Source organism: Lacerta agilis, chromosome 12, assembly GCF_009819535.1.
Source record: "Lacerta agilis isolate rLacAgi1 chromosome 12, rLacAgi1.pri, whole genome shotgun sequence".
Lineage (NCBI taxonomy): Eukaryota > Metazoa > Chordata > Lepidosauria > Squamata > Lacertidae > Lacerta > Lacerta agilis.
In genome coordinates this window covers 10,755,384-10,772,297 of record NC_046323.1, presented here as the reverse complement: position 1 = coordinate 10,772,297, position 16,914 = coordinate 10,755,384, and the positions used below count along the sequence as shown (strand labels likewise).

Genomic DNA, 16,914 nt, shown 5'->3' with positions numbered 1-16,914 from the left:
TCGGGCGAAGGGCGGGAACTGAAAAAAAAAAAGGCGGCGCTCGGAGCAGCCCGGAACGTTTGACCAGCGCACAACGCCGGGCTGGCGAAGGCACGCCGCCTCTCTGGCAAGAGGAGGAAGCGGATGGGGGGAGGGCGTGGCCTCTTTTGGCAAGAGGAGGAATCGAATGGGGGGAGGGCGTGGCCTCTCTGGCAAGAGGAGGAAGCGGATGGGGCGAGGGCGTGGCCTCTGCGCTGCTCACTTCCTGGTTCCTTCTCCTCCCCCGCCCGCCCCCGGGAGCGTGAATGTAGCGCGCTGGGGGTGAGGAAGGTGTAGAGGCGCGCGCTTGCCGGGGCGTCGCGAGCAGCCTTCCGCCGCTGGCGGGGCGGATGGAACGTCTGGCTGGACGCTGGAAGGTTGACCCGGGAGGCGCGAGCGGCGGCGGCGGCGGCGTGTTGCTTCATCCCCAGTCCTGGTAGGTTGAAGGGAGGAGAGTCTGGAGACCCCGGTGGCGAGGGAGGGGGATTCCCGGGGCGGGGTGGGGTGGGGGGAAAATAAGAATTGGCAGGACCCGGGTGGTTGGCAGCCGTGGGCTGCTTTGCAGCAAAGCAAATGCACGCAATGTGTGGGTGCGCGTGTTGGGGAGCGCGTGCACGTGTGAATGTGGCTCAGGAAGCCGGGGGCAGTTCCTGGGATGCTGCTTCCTACAAGGTGATTCGAGTGTCACACGAAGGGACCTCGTGGGCCATGTAGCCCAACCCCTTGCAAAGGCAGGAATCATTTGGCCAATGTGGGGCTCGAACCCACGACCCTGAAAACCCCTGGGGGCTACCGTGCCAAGTATATACTGTACAAAACCACAAAATACATAATAAAAACAAAAGCAACAACCCAATAACCCCCCCCAAACCCCACATTTTAAAAGGGCAAAGGATTTTAATGTGAACCTACCTAATAGAAACTTTTTGAATCATTATGTCGTCGTCCCCCAGCCCTATGTGTAGAATAGTAGAGTTAATAATCATCACCAGTACTTTTTTCTGGGGGGCACAGGGGGATGCATACCCCTAAACATTTTGTGAATCTTGATACTTTTGTCCATTTGCTGTATTTGTTTTTCCCAATTTGAACTATAAAATTGTGTTTTTCTTGAGTCAAAATGAGAGTACCCCTAAACATTTTTTAAGAAAAAAAAAGCAGGGGCCCTAAACATTTTGTGAATCTAAGTTTGGCTTCATTGAGGGGCAGTATTTCAATATGAGTAGGAAAAGGAGAGTATACCCCTAAACATTTTTAAGAAAAAAGCACTGATAATAATAATAATAATTTATTACATACCCCGTCCATCTGGCTGGGTTTCCCCTGAAGGGGCCTGAGGGTCATCCATCTCAGCCCCCTGCAATGCAGGAGGCCTGTGCAGGGGATCAAACCCATGACCTTGGCGTTCTCAGCCACCTGAGCTAACCAGTTGGATTGTATTTGTTTTGGATGAAGTTTAAAGGAGAAAGGGTTTGGATGAGACGTTTGAACCGCAGGCTGCTGGGCTGCGTTTGCTGGACTACCTTGCTTACAATAATAATAATAATAGCAGTAAGAATAATTTTATTATTTATACCCCGCCCATCAGGCTGGGTTGCCCCAGCCACTCTGAGCAGCTTCCAACACATATAAAAGCGGAATAAAACACAAGAGTTACATTCTTAGGAAAAATACGGAACTACTCTGTTTACTTTGCTAATTTCTGTTAGCAGAAGTTCTCCTTTACCTACTTGGTGATCCTGGTGGAACTATGCTATCATACAAATCTACCTTCTATCTGTGTTGTGTAGTTGGTGAAGCACAGGAATTTGGGAAGACGTTGGGTCAAACAGGATTCGCAATTAGCAAGGCGCGTTTTGCACCTAAAGATTCTCCAATTGCGACCACCTCCAAAAGTCTGGGTGCCTTTGTGCATGGCTGACAGTCAAGGATTACTGAAATGTATGTGCTTTGAAGCCTCCAAGTTAAGGATAGACAATATGTTAAGGAGTTTAACAATAAAGAGTAGAGTGTTTTGAAAACTCAAGTACGGTACCAATATTTTTATTGTAAACACGAAATTAAACATGTATCAACAATTTCTGGAAAAAAGTGATATTAACAATGTGTCACTTATGTGAATTGCGTAGTATTTCATGCTTATTAAAATAATAAATAAAAAGTGTTGCCAATTCTTCCTGCCCCTGGTGGTGACTAGACAGTCAGTTTTGGCACCTACAACCCAGGTCCCAGAAACCATTTGGCTCCTAGCTTTTCTTTCCCGGGTTCTAACACTTGGGTCAAATATCTGCTTATCTATGAAGTTCTCTTTTTTTAATATTTTCATTTTTAAAACACTATTCTTATAAATTCACATCATTTTCAATTTCTGCACTTCTGAGATTACTTAGACCCCTCAGACTTCCTCCCCACCCCCGGTTTCCCAATTTTCCCTTATTTATTTATTTGCATCTAATTACATTTTCCCAATCCATATTATCTGCTTTTTTTGCCTTAAGTCATATTACAAGTGCTACAACAATCCAGCTAATGTTTTTAAGTATACACAGCGGTCCTTAAGATATTCTGTAAACTTTTTCCACTCTTGACTAAATTTCCTGTCCTCTTGGTGCCTGTCACCTCACGGTCATCTTTGCCATTTCGGCATAGTCCATCATCTTGGTTACCCACTTTTCTTTAATTGGGACTTTCTATCTATGAAGTTCTCTTGAGTGATGTTGGAACTGGTTGTTATCTCTCAGCCTGTCTTGCAGGGCAACTGCGGGGATGATGGGCGGACTCATATGTGCCTCCCTGAGATCCTTGTTCAAAGGGCAGAAGGAAAACATAAGAAACAATATTAGACCTTTAAATTCATCATAGGGAAGTGTAATGATCAACATTAAGTATTGCGGTGATGCTGGAACTGAAAAAAGCTAAGCCTGAACTCACTGGAAGAGGAATTACATGTATGCATACACACATGATGAATTCTGTGGGACAAAAAGGACGTTTCTATGAGACAAGAGCTCCAATCTCGACACTCCCTTATTGCGTAGAGGAGTGTTGCAACATTACTCGATCTCTGGAAAGAAGAAGCTTTCTCTTCATGTACTAAGCCTATGAAGTTGCTCTCTTATTTTTGAGGACCTGGGCAAATACTTATAATGGTCGGGTCTAATTTTACTGCTGCAGTAAATTCCAGAAGATAAAAGTTAAACACGGCATATTTTCCTGATAATCGGGTGGCAACATGTTGCTTGAAGGGTAAATTTGTTAAATATATTCTGGATGGTGAGATTTTTGTGTCCTCAAAGGTTTGCCTGGTAAATGAATGCATGGACCTGGTAAAAGATTCCTCCTGTGTAGGTTGTTGTTAAACTTTATTTTTAAACTGGTGGTGTTCGAGATGGATGGAAGCCTTCAATAACTCAAGCAATGTTTGCAGTGCTCGGCAGTGCTTTTCTTTTATAAAGCTAGGGTCAGTATTCAGATCTTGATTTGTAAACAGTTAATTGTAATCAGTAACCTAAATTCTAAGAGGAATGTAGAAGTTTGTCGCTGTAACCAGCAGTTCTTTGTTAAATGTACTCTGCCTTGAATGATTTTCCTTTAGCGTTCTTCAGTATCCCCACAAAAGGTGGGGACGCTACTCTTCAGCCTGAACAGTTAAATAGAAAGTTTCAGGAAGTTTTAGTTTCATCTCTCGTATTAATTTGCAATTTTCAAGCTACGTAAGTTAGTTTACTGCGGTGTTTTTCAAAAGGAGGCAATTGCATAAATTCGCAATAGGAGTACATTTTTAGTGGTGAAATGCTTATTTTCCCATTAAGTTTAGCGATATATATCTGTGACTTTTCTTACTTGTACAGAGCATAGCTGTCAACCCTCCCTGCTGTTTCCCAATGCTATAATAAGGGAATTTCCCGCAAAAAAGGAAAAAGTTGACAGCTCTGGTACAGAGCTACCGTATTTTATTCTTTGTTACAGCCTGTTCATGCTATCTAGACTGTGGGTAGCCTTTAGTTACAGGACTTAAAATCTCCCTTTGTGTGGGATAGTAAGTAACTTTATTCTGATCATCTGTTTGCTCTTTTACATGAATGTTATTTCTTATCTGAGGTTGCAGTCCTATGATAACACATTCTTAACCTGGGAGCAACTCTCGTTGTACTTGAATTTGCTTTTCAGGAGGCCATGCCTAGGATTGTGCTGCTAAGAAGCTACAGTATTCATTTTATACAGACGTTCTGTCATTCTCCTCTAAGGTGTATTCCTGTTTTTAGTCAATTGGTTAATGGCATGAATGCAAAGAGAGAGAAGTGATCCATAACAGCGATAGCAGAACCATTGCATCTGCATAATCTGGCTGGGTGTAACTTGGATCACACACAAATTAAAGTACAAACAAAATAGGAAATTCTTTCCAGTAGCACCTTAGAGACCAACTGAGTTTGTTCTTGGTATGAGCTTTCGTGTGCATGCACACTTCTTCAGATAGTATCTGAAGAAGTATCTGAAGAAGTGTGCATGCACACGAAAGCTCATACCAAGAACAAACTCAGTTGGTCTCTAAGGTGCTACTCGAAAGAATTTCCTATTTTGTTTCGACTATGGCAGACCAACACGGCTACCCACCTGTAACTGAAATTAAAGTACAGTAAAAGCACGTCTGCCCTGAATTGTGATACGATACCTGTATCATCTTTGCAAATTCTGCTAACTAGTAGTTCCAAAAAACGTTCAGTCGACTGGTTCCGGCAGCTCCAGCGGTAATCAGTTTCGTATCTTGATCATGGATAGATTTGAAGCATGTTTGGGCACAGAAGAGCAGCTACGCAGAATCTTAACATATTTTGAGCCATAAATTTCCCTCGATTTGCCGACTAGAAGCAAATTTTATGTCCGAGACATGTTGTCTAATGTCACATATCACTTCCCTGCAGTGCTCTTCACATCTGTTAGCCACAATAACCGTATCTGAAGGAACTTTTTATGTGCTGTAGTTAGTGGGTGAGGCCAAGCTCACTAGCCTGTCCTGCTTCACAGGGATGTTGTGAGGCTGCCTCGAATTCTCAGTGGGAAAGGTAGGATCTAGGATGCAAGTGGAACAAACAAACGTATGGGATTTAAAACAATGCAAAATAAGGTTGAGAGCTCATTTTGTTCCAGGCTTTGCGTGGTAGCGAAGTTCTAAATGCTCCCTATAGTATTGCACAAATACACTTGTACACAGATACACTGGTTTTCGTGTTGTGGCGCAGAGCTGGCCAAGGGGAAAGACCGCCGTCTTGACAGACTCTCAGGCTCCTTTGGTACTTGTTCTTAGGCTTTACAATGGCTTCACAGAGCAGTTTCACAGGATAGTTACTGTGTGAAGCCACAGCGTATGAATTAATAGATTTTAGTATCTTAAGGCTAGGGTAAGCGTTAAATGAGATGAGTACGACGAGTAAATTGCTTTTTCATTTGGCTGTACACTGTGTTTGCATAGGAGTAGCTAGGCGGTATTTTGTTATCCCCATTATCTTTAATTTCACTCCGTTAAAGCAATTTCTGCTTGCAGGAATGTGTTTACTGCCTTTTCAGCCCAGTTACGGCAATCGGATGAAATAGGACGTTGCTTATGATCCCTCGTGTAGTAAGCAATCAGTAGGTTTCTGGAGTAACACAGTGGTTCCTTCTGACGCTACAGGTGAATATAGTAGCTTTTCTGAAAGATAGTCACCAGTCCTGTATGTGGAATAACCTAATATGCAAAGAAACACACAGGGTGAGACTTCGCATAAAAAGTAGCAGTGGTAGGAATTCGCCAGGCATGTTTTGCGACTGGCGCGGGTCCAATTTCGACCACGTGGAGATCTCTGGATGCCAGGTTGCCGACTGACATCTCCTTCTGGCCGGCACCTCGCATCTTTCTTCAGCAGGTCAGCAGAAGAGCTTACTTACTGCATTTACCGTATATTCCACCTTTTTCTCCAAGGAGTACATAGTTCACTCCACTCCTCAGTTAATACCTACAAAAACCCTGCGAGGTAGGTTAAGAGACGGCGACTGGAGAAACGTCACCCTCAGCTTCACGGCTGAGTGGGGATTTGAACCCTGATCTCCCAGGTCCTAGTCCGACACTCTAACCACTACACCACACTCAGGGGCGTAGTAAGGGGGGCGGGGGGCCCCCGGTAGCGCCCTGGGTATGGGGTGACACTCGGGGCGGGGCCCCGCCTCCCGCAATCCCCGCCTCCAGCCAGCGGCGAAAAAAGCCGCTGAAAGAGGGGGCTTTCCCCTGCGGCCGCGGGAAATGGAGAGGGGCGGGCCAGCGAGTAGGGGTGTCACCCCGCTCGCCGGCCCAACCCCTCTCCATGCCCCGGGACGGCTCTGCTTAGGGAGCACAGCAGCAGAAAAACCCGCTGCGCTCCCTGAGCGGAGCCCGTGGGGAAAGGAGAGGGGCGGGCCAGCTGGCCCGGGCGGAGGCGTCGTTCCGTGCGCATGCGTCATGACGTCATGCGCATGGAGCGACGCCCCGCCCCCATGGGTGCCACTTGGCTTGCCACCCCCGGCAGCCCAGCGGCTAGCTACGCCCCTGACCACACTGGCTTCCTGCAGCACTTTTGCTATGGGGCATCTCTGTAAATTAAGTAGGTGAATAAACACGGGGAAAGCAAAATGGCACTTAGAGAAGGATCTGAAGTATTTTCCTTGAAGTTTGAGTTTCGTTTATTCTGGGCTGTTTTTAATGTGTTGTAAACCACTTTGAGTTTTTTCTTTAAAAAATAAAGCAGTATAGAAATGAAAACATCATTATTATTATTATCGTCATCGTCATCATCATCAAGGCAGCGCCTAGACATTCCGTTGTGGCACCTGGAACCTAGGTTTAAGGTACCATTTGGTGGATTAGCTTATATATCTGAATTTCTAACACTGATTAGTAAGCAAGATTCAGTAAAAGCAGCAAAGCAGTATATGATTTTTAGGTAGGGAAATTTGCAAAGAATTGGGGTAGGAGTGGGGGTGGCGGTGAGGTATGAACAAAGATAAACCGGCAGTTGATGATAAAGGAATACTCAGCAATACAATGCATTTTGTACCAATGGAAATCTACATACACCTGTACCTTGGCAGTCAAACAGAATCCGACCTGGAATTCCGTTCGACTTCCAAAATGTTTGGAAACCAAAGCGCGGCTTCTGATTGGCTGCAGGAAGCTCCTGCAACCAAATCAGAGGCCCCATTGGACGTTTGGGTTCCAAAGAAGGTTTCCAAACCGGAACACTCACTTCTGGGTTTGCAACGTTCGGGAGCCAAAACGGTCGAGTTGCAAGGCGTTCGGGATTCAAGGTACTACGACTGTGTGTGGACATGGTCTCAGAACACTTGATCGATATTTTGGACATCGCCTTAAACTCACACAGTGTTTCAAACCTTGGTCAGCAGATTCTGCAGAAGAGTTGAGAATTCAAGGAGCCAGGATAGAGGGCACCTTTGCGATTCTTCCTGCACCCTCTGATCAACCTCAGATGGACGGTGAATAGAGGGGATTTCATTACAGGAGATAACTTATCTCTGGTCTTCTCCGCAACTCTGGACAATGCAAGCTTTATTACCTCGCTTTGCTATGACTGATTAAGAGATGCACCAGTGGCTAGATGTTATACCCTGCTGCATCTGTTTCCAATTGTTTGGGGAAACGGGGTTTTCTGTTTCTGATAAATCCAGGAGCACAGGGAGAATATATCCTCCTCCTATGTTTTTAAACTGCTCATTTTGATCAATTTATTATCTCCTGCTTGGACTACTGCAGGCATGTCCAAAGTCTGTTTTGGGGGCCTAATTGGGGCCCCCAAAAGTTGAACAACTTAAATCCTAAAAAGAGTTTGGTCGGCCCTCACGCATATTCACTTCATCAAATCTGGCCCTCTTTGAAAAAATGTTTGGGCACCTCTGGACTACTGCAATGCGCTCTACGTGGGGCTACCTTTGAAACTGCAACTAATCCAGAATGTGGTAGCCAGACTGGTGACTGGGAGCAGCCGCCAAGACCATATAACACTGGTCCTGAAAGACCTACATTGACTTGTATAGCTGAAGGAGCATCACCCCCCATCGTTCATGAGGTCCATCTCCCGAGGGCCTTCTGGTGGTTCCCTCGTTGCGACAAGCGAAGTTACAGGGAACCAGGCAGAGAGCCTTCTCGGTGGTGGCACCTACCCTGTGGAACGCCCTTCCATCAGATGTCAAGGAAATAAAAAACTACCTGACTTTTAGAAGACACCTGAGGGAAGTTTTTAATGTTTGATGTTTTACTGTGTTTTTAATATTCTGTTGGCAGCCGCCCAGAGTGGCTGGGGAAACCCAGCCAGATAGGTGGGGTATGTAGGTATGTATGTAGAAATAATAATAATTCTTAATGATAGTTGAGTTTACATATATTATACTGATTCTCCAACGCCACACATGGAATACATAGCGGTCTTTCCCGCATGGCAGCTTTCCTGCCACTCTGTGTGAAGAAAAATACATAATTCCAAACCCTTTCGTTTAATACTTAACCCCAACTACAGGGTGTAGGTTATTAACCTAGGAGATAACCGTTTGCATTGGTGATCCCAAGGGCTAATATTTAATTCTACCCTCCTACTCAAGAAGTACAGCTTTCCAAACGCCTTGTGAAAAAATGGGTACGTTCTGCAACTTGCTCCTGCGAGGGATTATTCTGTCGCTGCCTTGTGTGCTTCTAGGACATGACTGAATGCATTTCAGAGGCATTACGAGTCTGTTTCCTGTTGCTTTTTGTGTTGTTGTTGCTGTGTAACTGCGTCTTTTGAAGTAATAAAACTCAAACCCTGTACTATAAAAATGCTGCACTCATGCATCTAGCTGCACAACTATCTGAATGTGCCTGAAATGCCAGAATCATTGTGGTGCAGAAGAGCTTAACATTAAGTTGTTATACAGTGCAGAAACCAATGTATTTGGGTGGCAGGTTTTTGTTTTTTTTAAAAGAAAATTGGTCCCCATCCTTATGCTGTTAATCTCTCCACTTCCTTCGAAGTTTTATTTGGTCCAAATGAGGAGAAGTAGTGCTTGTGCAGTGGAAATCAGTTTTCTACAGCTTGTCGCATCATAACCACATTTCCTCCTCCCGGTCTGCAGATTAGAAAATTAAACTTGGAGGCTAAATAGAATAAAGCTTGACTTTGAAGTCCAAAATTTTTTAAACTTTTTTTTTAAGGGTTGTTACTTTTAAATATAGTGCTTCTGTTTGCATGCTTCCTTCAGAAATACTGTATATCTATTTTATTTTTTATTTTTTACCCCAAGCTTGTTGCTACATAACGACAATCACGATGTTAAATTCTGCCTCTTTAGAGTATTGGCTTGGGAGTAGATTTACATGCTCAGATGTTGGCTCTAGGTCCATCTGATTTATGAAGATAATCAGATCTGTTCAGATAGAACAGCAGTATTCATGTGGGCGAATAGAAAAAAAATAAACGAACTGTAGCATCTTCCTTGTGTGAGTTTTCTCAGGCAACAAGTGTTCCATCAAATGCATGATTATAGAAGTAACTTTTACAGACATAAATTATGACTATTAGTTTTGTTCATTACAGGTGATGTCTTAGACTCTTTATTATTTTTAATTTTTTTATTTACCGGTAATCGGTTTTTCGATGGCAAATATCAACCGCAAAAGACACATACAACAATACAACGAAAACCATCGTAGCAATAATAACACAATTTGACAATTCAGATTTGAATACACTGATATACCCATGACTACACCTTTTTTTAAAAATAAGAATTTATTAAATTTTAACAATAAAAAACACACAAAATACAACAAACACCACAAAAAAGATTACAAAAAATAAAAAAATCCTACAAACAAACACTTATTTAACTATCCTTATCCTATTTATAAACATTATTTTGGGACCTCCTCACATCCTCTCTTCTGCATTCATTTCTAATCTTCTTTAGTAACTTTATAACATTATAAAATCTTCTTTCTCACCTAATCTTAATCATTATAAACATTAATCAACATTTAACTCTATTTTTAATCCTGGTAAAAATCAACATAACATAATTTTAACTACTTCTTATATCCTATCTTAATCTAACTTCTGGCATTACTGAAGCCTTAAATGTCCTCTGATTCCAATTTCAAATGTCTATCTGTTCACATCATTTCAAATAATTTTAAATTTCTTCCACCTCTTACACCGTTTTTTCCCTCTGGTCTCGGAGTTTCGTGGTCAGCTCTCCCCCCCCCCTTTGAATAATCTTTACCCCATACCTTTCCTAACCATTCTAACATGACTGCACCTTTTTGAACAATATTTTCCCACCTCTCTCTCCTCCCCCTACTTCCCATTAATCTGTTTTGCATTCCTTTCTATGGGGAAGCGCGCCTTGGTTTTGGAACGGACTTCCGGAACGGATTAAGTTTGAGAACCAAGGTACCAATGTACTAGTTGTTGGAGCTTGAATACAAAGGAAAGTTGTCTATCCTCTGACTGGCCACTGTGAGAAACTTGATGCTAGACTAGATGTTCAGATACAGTGGAATTGCTGTTACGCCTAAAAACACACACAGAGAGACACATTTGAGCTATTGGCACCGTTCACAAACTCTTGGTAGATCACAGAGTTTGGGGCGTTTCTTAAATGTAAACGAAGGCACCTGCCTCAACTTGAGGTATATTTATGGGGAAGTTGGCTCTGCCAGGCTCTCTCTCTCTCTCAAGTGCTTGGAATAATTAGTTGTACCAACAAATAATAAGCTGCTATTACACTTGTATCTCGTTTTATGGTGGTTTCCCATTCCGTTTTGCACAATTCGGAGGTGAAGGGAGTATCCTGGCAGCCTCACGGTTCACCTGCCAGCCGCAGGCACCTGGAAATCCCACGAAGACGAGCAGGTTGGCAAGAAGAGAGATGAATCTGTATTAGCCATGTTAGAAGCAAAGCCCTTTCCTCTGCAGCCAGCCCAGAAATGGAGCAGATTTGCAGAATATTGCTCTGTTGCTTCACCACTAATCCACTTGGTAGAAGACTTTTTCATGTTGACTGTAGAGGAGGAAGACAGGTTCCCTTTCTCCATATTCGGCATGGAAACACAGGCTGCTAACCCCTTGGTGGGCTAGAGAATTTTTTTGCAGGCTAGTTAACTTCTTTTGGCTTATTCACAAGCTTTGATTCATGCTCTGGGGATGCTCTCAGGACCTAGATCCAAGGAGGATAAAGCTTTTTACCAAAACACTTGCCCGGGAGAGTAGGGTTCAGTGTGCAATATAGGAGCAACAAAGCCAAAGACAAGCACAGAAAATTACTTTAGTTCCCAAATGTGATCGGAAGGAGGGCCCAAGACATTACGGAGAACAGCAACACCTGACAAAAGATAGACATAATATACAGTGGCGGAGGAAGCCTCTCCGCCTCCCGGGGCGGTGGAGCGGAGGCACCCCCCAGGGGCAGGGCGTCACGATGCATGTGTTGTGATGTCACGATGCACGTCGGCTGCACTACGCATTCCCGGAATTTCTGGGCATGTGTAGTGCAGCTGGGCCGGTGCTGCTGCTGCTGTGGTGAGCCGGTGAGCAAGTGGCGGGTCGTGGGGCTGCCCCGGCCGTGCTGCTTTATGGACGGGGCAGCCCCACGACCTGCCGCTTGGTCGCCACGGGAGCAGCAATGCATGCGTAGTGCATTCAGGACAGCGCTGTTGCTCCCGCGGCGACCGAGCGGCAGGTCATGGGGCTGCCCTGGCCGTCCGTAAAGAAGCACAGACAGGGTGCCGGGCGGCGGAGGAGTGGCGGGAGGGGCCGGAGAGTGTCACCCCCCCTCCCCTGGAACCTGGGGCGACCCGCCCCCTACATCCCGCCCTTCCTACGCCATTGATAATATATTACGTACAAGGACAGGGAGAAACATCATGGACAGAATAATTGCCACACACAACAACAAAGAGAGAGTTTGAATACTTCACTGCTAGGACTAGAAATCATTTAAGGTGTTAACGCAAATGGAAGTCGTTAAAATTGCAGCTGCGGTATAAGGGTTTGTGATTCTGACTGGAGTGTAATGGAAATTTGTAAGATTTTAGAACGCAGAAATAGACTAAATCACCAAACCATCAATTCTACCAGCTAAATTGGGTAGGCAACCTAAGGCCCATGGATGGTCCAGGAATCAGCGGGTTTTACTTGAGTAGAATGTGTCCTTTTATTTAAAATGCATCTCTGGGTTATTTGTGGGGCCTGCCTGGTGTTTTTTACATGATTAGAATGTGTGCTTTTATTTAAAATGCATCTCTGGGTTATTTGTGGGGCATAGGAATTCGTTCATTCCCCACCCCCCCAAAAAAATATAGTCCGGACCACCACATGGTCTGAAAAAGGTTGCTGACCCCTATATAATTTGCCTTTTGAATGATTAGCATTATTAATAGTATTATAATTTGGCATTGTTGTAATGAGGCTTTTATTGGATTCTTGTAATTGAAAACTAATAAAAAATATTTTTTTTAAAAAAACCAAAACAAAACGTGATCGAGAAACAATCTAACCTCAGTATTTCACCAAGGAGCAAAAGACTTACGTTGTTTCTAGCAACTGGAAAGTTCAAGAGGGAGGCTTAAATTTTTTTAAAATTTTTTTTTATTAAAGAAGTTCATAGAGTTCTTTCTACAGATCATTCGTGTTCGATGTGAGCCACCAATATTATAGGCAGTATAAAGTTGAGGAAGAAGAGAGGTGAGGAAGTAAACTTCCATTCTTCTACATAGCGTACAGTATATGTAAGGTTTTGTGTCAGTATTGCTTGGGTAATCAGAAGCTGTGTAAGCTGCGTTGGATATTTGGCTTCCAAAAGAACATTCGCAAACTGGAACACCCACTTCTGGGGTTTGCGGCGTTCGGGAGCCAAAAGGTCCGAGTTCCAAGGTGTTCGGGATCCAAGGTACGGCTGTACATTCTTACTGCCTAAGTCACACCTCCTGGCCCTGAAGGCATGCCAGGGATTGCTTACTCACAAGCAGACATCTTACTCATTGACCCAGATGACCCATCAAGTGGAACCTCGGCACATAAGACATGTTTTTGACATGTTTGATGTCTGGTTTGTCCTCTGAGGACTCAGCGTCTGATCCCAGGTCAAGGCGACATATGGCATCCAGTATGAATTCAAGTACAGTGGCACCTTGGTTCTCAAACGCCTTGGTACTCAAACAACTTGGAACCCAAACACTGCAAACCCAGAAGTAAGTGTTCCGGTTTGCGAACTTTTTCGGAAGCTGAACGTGCTCCGTTTTGAGTGTTACTCTTCCGTTTTGACTGCCACACTTCTGTTTTGAGTGTTACGCTGAGGTTTGTCTGTTTTTGCTATTTATTTTGCATTTTTGTTTTTGCAGCTTTTTTGTTTTGTTTTTGTAACCACGTGGAACCCAGTTCAGCTACTGATTGATGGATTGTGTGACTGCAGTACATTGTTTATTGCTTTCATTTTATGGATCAGTGGTCTCGTTAGATAGTAAAATTCATGTTAAATTCATGTTTTAGGGGTTGGTTTTAAAAGACTGGAAAGGATTGATCCGTTTTGCATTACTTTCTATGGGAAAGCGCGCCTTGGTTTTGGAACGCTTTGCTTTTGGAACGGACTTCCGGAATAGATTAAGTTTGAGAACCAAGGTACCACTGTACCATATAAGTGAGCACAGTTTATACCAAGCACCCTGTTCTGGGCTGCTACGCATTTTACAGCAAAAACGAGTCCCTATATTTATGCCATAGATTTTCTGCAATTGGTTTTGAATTTTTTTTAAGGATCTGAACAATCTTGTACGTGGGAGTCACGTTTGCTCAATGCCTCTTGAGTAAATTTTATTTTCAGAAAAATGTTCTTTAAATTTTACAGAAAAGACACGATCGTTTCATAGTGGAGGTACAGGAATCCCATCTTTTTCTGTACCATATGAAGCATTTCTTAATTCCAAGCAGATTATTATTTTATAGCTATTGTACATAAAAAATTTAAAAACTGAACGTATAAAAAGCCATTTAAAAATAAAATAAAAGACCAACTAGCACAGAGGGGGAAAACTGTGTACATGAAAATGGGGGAGCTTGTGTCTCTTAACACAGCATTGATCTCGGAGTCAGTAAAAGCAAATTTCAACTAGCCGTTCATAAAAAGCAGGTGGAAGGGTTCTTTATTTATTTATTTATTTGCATGGGCCATCCTGTGTGTGTTTGCAGCAGAAAAATAAAACAGATTTTCCTATAGACAAGCTGATGTTTACCCACTGAGTCTGTTCTAAAATGAAGCGAAGAAACAGGAGGTTGGAGTAGACACTGTTAATTAAGCTATAAATATCTAGGCTGCTTGGGGAGGACTCAAGCTACAAAGCAGTGAATGGGAAAGTAGGTGAGCATCTTTGGGAATGTGAAAAATCAAAGAGGGAGAGACTTCTGCATCTTCCGGGCTTGAGCTGGCAATGGGACTGGCCCTGATACTTTGGAGAGCTGCCACTAACTAAGAATAGGCAATATTCTTAGTTTAATCTAAGGTGCTTTTGTGCATTCATTCTTGAAGATGGAACTAAGTAGGGGTCAAGTTACCTGTCACATTACCCGCATGGTTAGTAGCCACATCAGGAGGTTTAAATTTTTTAAAACCTAGATGTGTCGATATCCCAATTTTCATTCGGCCCGCAGCACACCAGGTCCCTTCCCAGCCACGATCCCAACTAAAATCACCCCCTCCTTTCCCACTGCAGTTAATCTTTTTAAAAAATCTCTTAACAGTATAGCCGGTTGAAGACTTATTCTGTGGCACTGCATATCAGACGAAGGGTTCTGTGATTATCCTATACCTGGCGTTCTGGGAAAAGGAAGTGACTGCAATAGAAAGCAGAAACCCTAAATACACAAAACAAAAAAGAGAGCGAGATGACCCTCCGTTGGATATTAAAGGAGATATATATTTGCTATGTTAACTAATACCCTTTGCAAGCACGCGCTGCTGTTTGTGAACTTGTTATTTGCTTGGCAGGGGGTTGGACTGGATGGCCCTTGGGCCATTCCATTGTCACGGGTGGGACACATGGACCATGTTTTTTGGTATTCACACATGTGTAACAATGTAAATATACATAAAAATTAACAACCAAAATTTAAACTATGTTCTTAATAAGATACTGAACATTTCACTAATTTTTTATTATTTTTATAGATATTTTTGACAATTTTTTTAAATGTTAAAGTATTGTCACGGGTGGGACAAAAAAAGGACACGGAGCTTGAGATAAGTTTGATTTATGGAAAAACTCTGAGTTGGGAGGTGAATCAATGATAAACTCAGCATATCTGTTTAAATCAATGTTTATTGGTTACAACTATGCAATCAGAAATTACGTTTAAGAAATTTAACGATACAAAATTAAGGGGGAAATGCTGTCACGGGTGGGACAATCATCAGAAAACTTTTAACTTGAACACTTCTGTGAAGACCACTTGGGTGGACTTTTGAAAAGAAGGTCCATAAACTAAACTTTTGTCTTTAGCTTTAAAAAAATGGTTAGACTGCACGTTTGGAATCTTCCCCTTGTGGTCTCTTCCAACTCTTACGATTCTACTCTTGGCTGAATCACCCAGTTCGGCGATGCAGAGATTCTGGATCCTAGTTTAAAGCATGCAGTCGGTCTCAGAAAGCTTAAGCACGCATGCTACTGGCAAAACTGACTTATTTAAAAGCAAGTTGTCTTCACCTTCAAGCCGGCCGACTATTCTGGCACCTGTGTGCGCGCACCTATGTTATGTCAACAAAGGCACTGTTGTTGAATGCTAACAGTTGCAGGAAAGCAAATACCTTGGAGAACATTTAGATAGTTTTTGTATCTTCTCAGGAATGGCCAGCTTCTCCCCAGCCAAGATGTGGAGGATCAAAGGCTCTTTGGTGATGGTATCCTTATCAGACCCAGACGTTTGATGCCCACTTCTCCCCATCCCACAGCCAAAGGCCCTAGTTGGCCCTGTATCCTGGTTGCTAGGTAACCCTTTACATTCAGTTTTGTACTATATTTTGGAGGCTGGATGTTTGTGGTTAATTGGTAGTGGCTTTTAGCGATATTAAAATGTATTATTAATATTTTTTAAGACATGGGAGCAGGTTCCAGGCTTGCAGCCATTACCTGCTGAGCCTTGAATTAACTCGCTTTTACTCAATGTAATTGAAAAAGCAAGGTTTATACAGTAACCAGGAATGTTTGTCTTTCTTCTGGCATTCCACACAGGTGGTTGTTGTTTTTTTTAAGCTGGTGGTTTGTACAGTTGTACCTCAGCTTACGTATCCCTCCGGCTACGTTAACTTCAGGATATGTAAGCGACAAACCCGGAAGTATATTTACGGGTTTTTGCCATTTGCAGAAGCGGTCCCTCCGGTTGTGGAGGAAACCTCGGGATCCAACCAGAGCTAGATCCTGCTCCAGTAGATTTGATGGAGAGAGTCCCATAGCCATAATTCTCAGTTGCAGTGCCTTAGCCCATGGGCTTACTATGGAAAATTTTATACACTTCTCTCATAGCCTGCACTTACAGTAAGTCCAAATGTTGTAACCTTTCCTCGTAGGGGAGTTGTTCCAGCCCCGTTTGGGCTACCCTTTTCCGAAACTTTCCAGCTTTTACAACATCCATTTTGAGATGCGGCAACCAGAACTGAACGCAATATTCAGAGCACAGTCACACCATGAATATTGGCAGTTTTACTTTCAATCTAATGATCCCTAACTTGGCTGCCATTCACTTGGTCGACATCTTCATCAAGCGATCTGCCACAACTCCCAAGATACTTTCCCTGGCTACTTCATATGCCAGAAGCGTCTAGGACTCTAGGTGAAGTCATGTGTTATTT

At 43.3% G+C, this 16,914-nt stretch overlaps 1 protein-coding gene across 3 annotated transcripts in view; it reads left to right on the top strand.

Annotated features, from left to right (window-relative positions):
* Window positions 1-247: 247 nt before the first annotated feature.
* The window catches only part of ZDHHC3 (zinc finger DHHC-type palmitoyltransferase 3), a 37,223-nt gene continuing 20,556 nt past the window's right edge, over window positions 248-16,914 (top strand). Inside the window, exons 1-2 of one of the 3 annotated variants that reach the window (XM_033165146.1) lie at window positions 248-454; window positions 15,911-16,054. The gene's annotated coding sequence lies outside the window, so the exon portion shown is untranslated. The remainder of the gene's footprint in view (window positions 455-15,910; window positions 16,055-16,914) is intronic. The other 2 variants (XM_033165149.1, XM_033165147.1) reach the window with 2 other exon arrangements.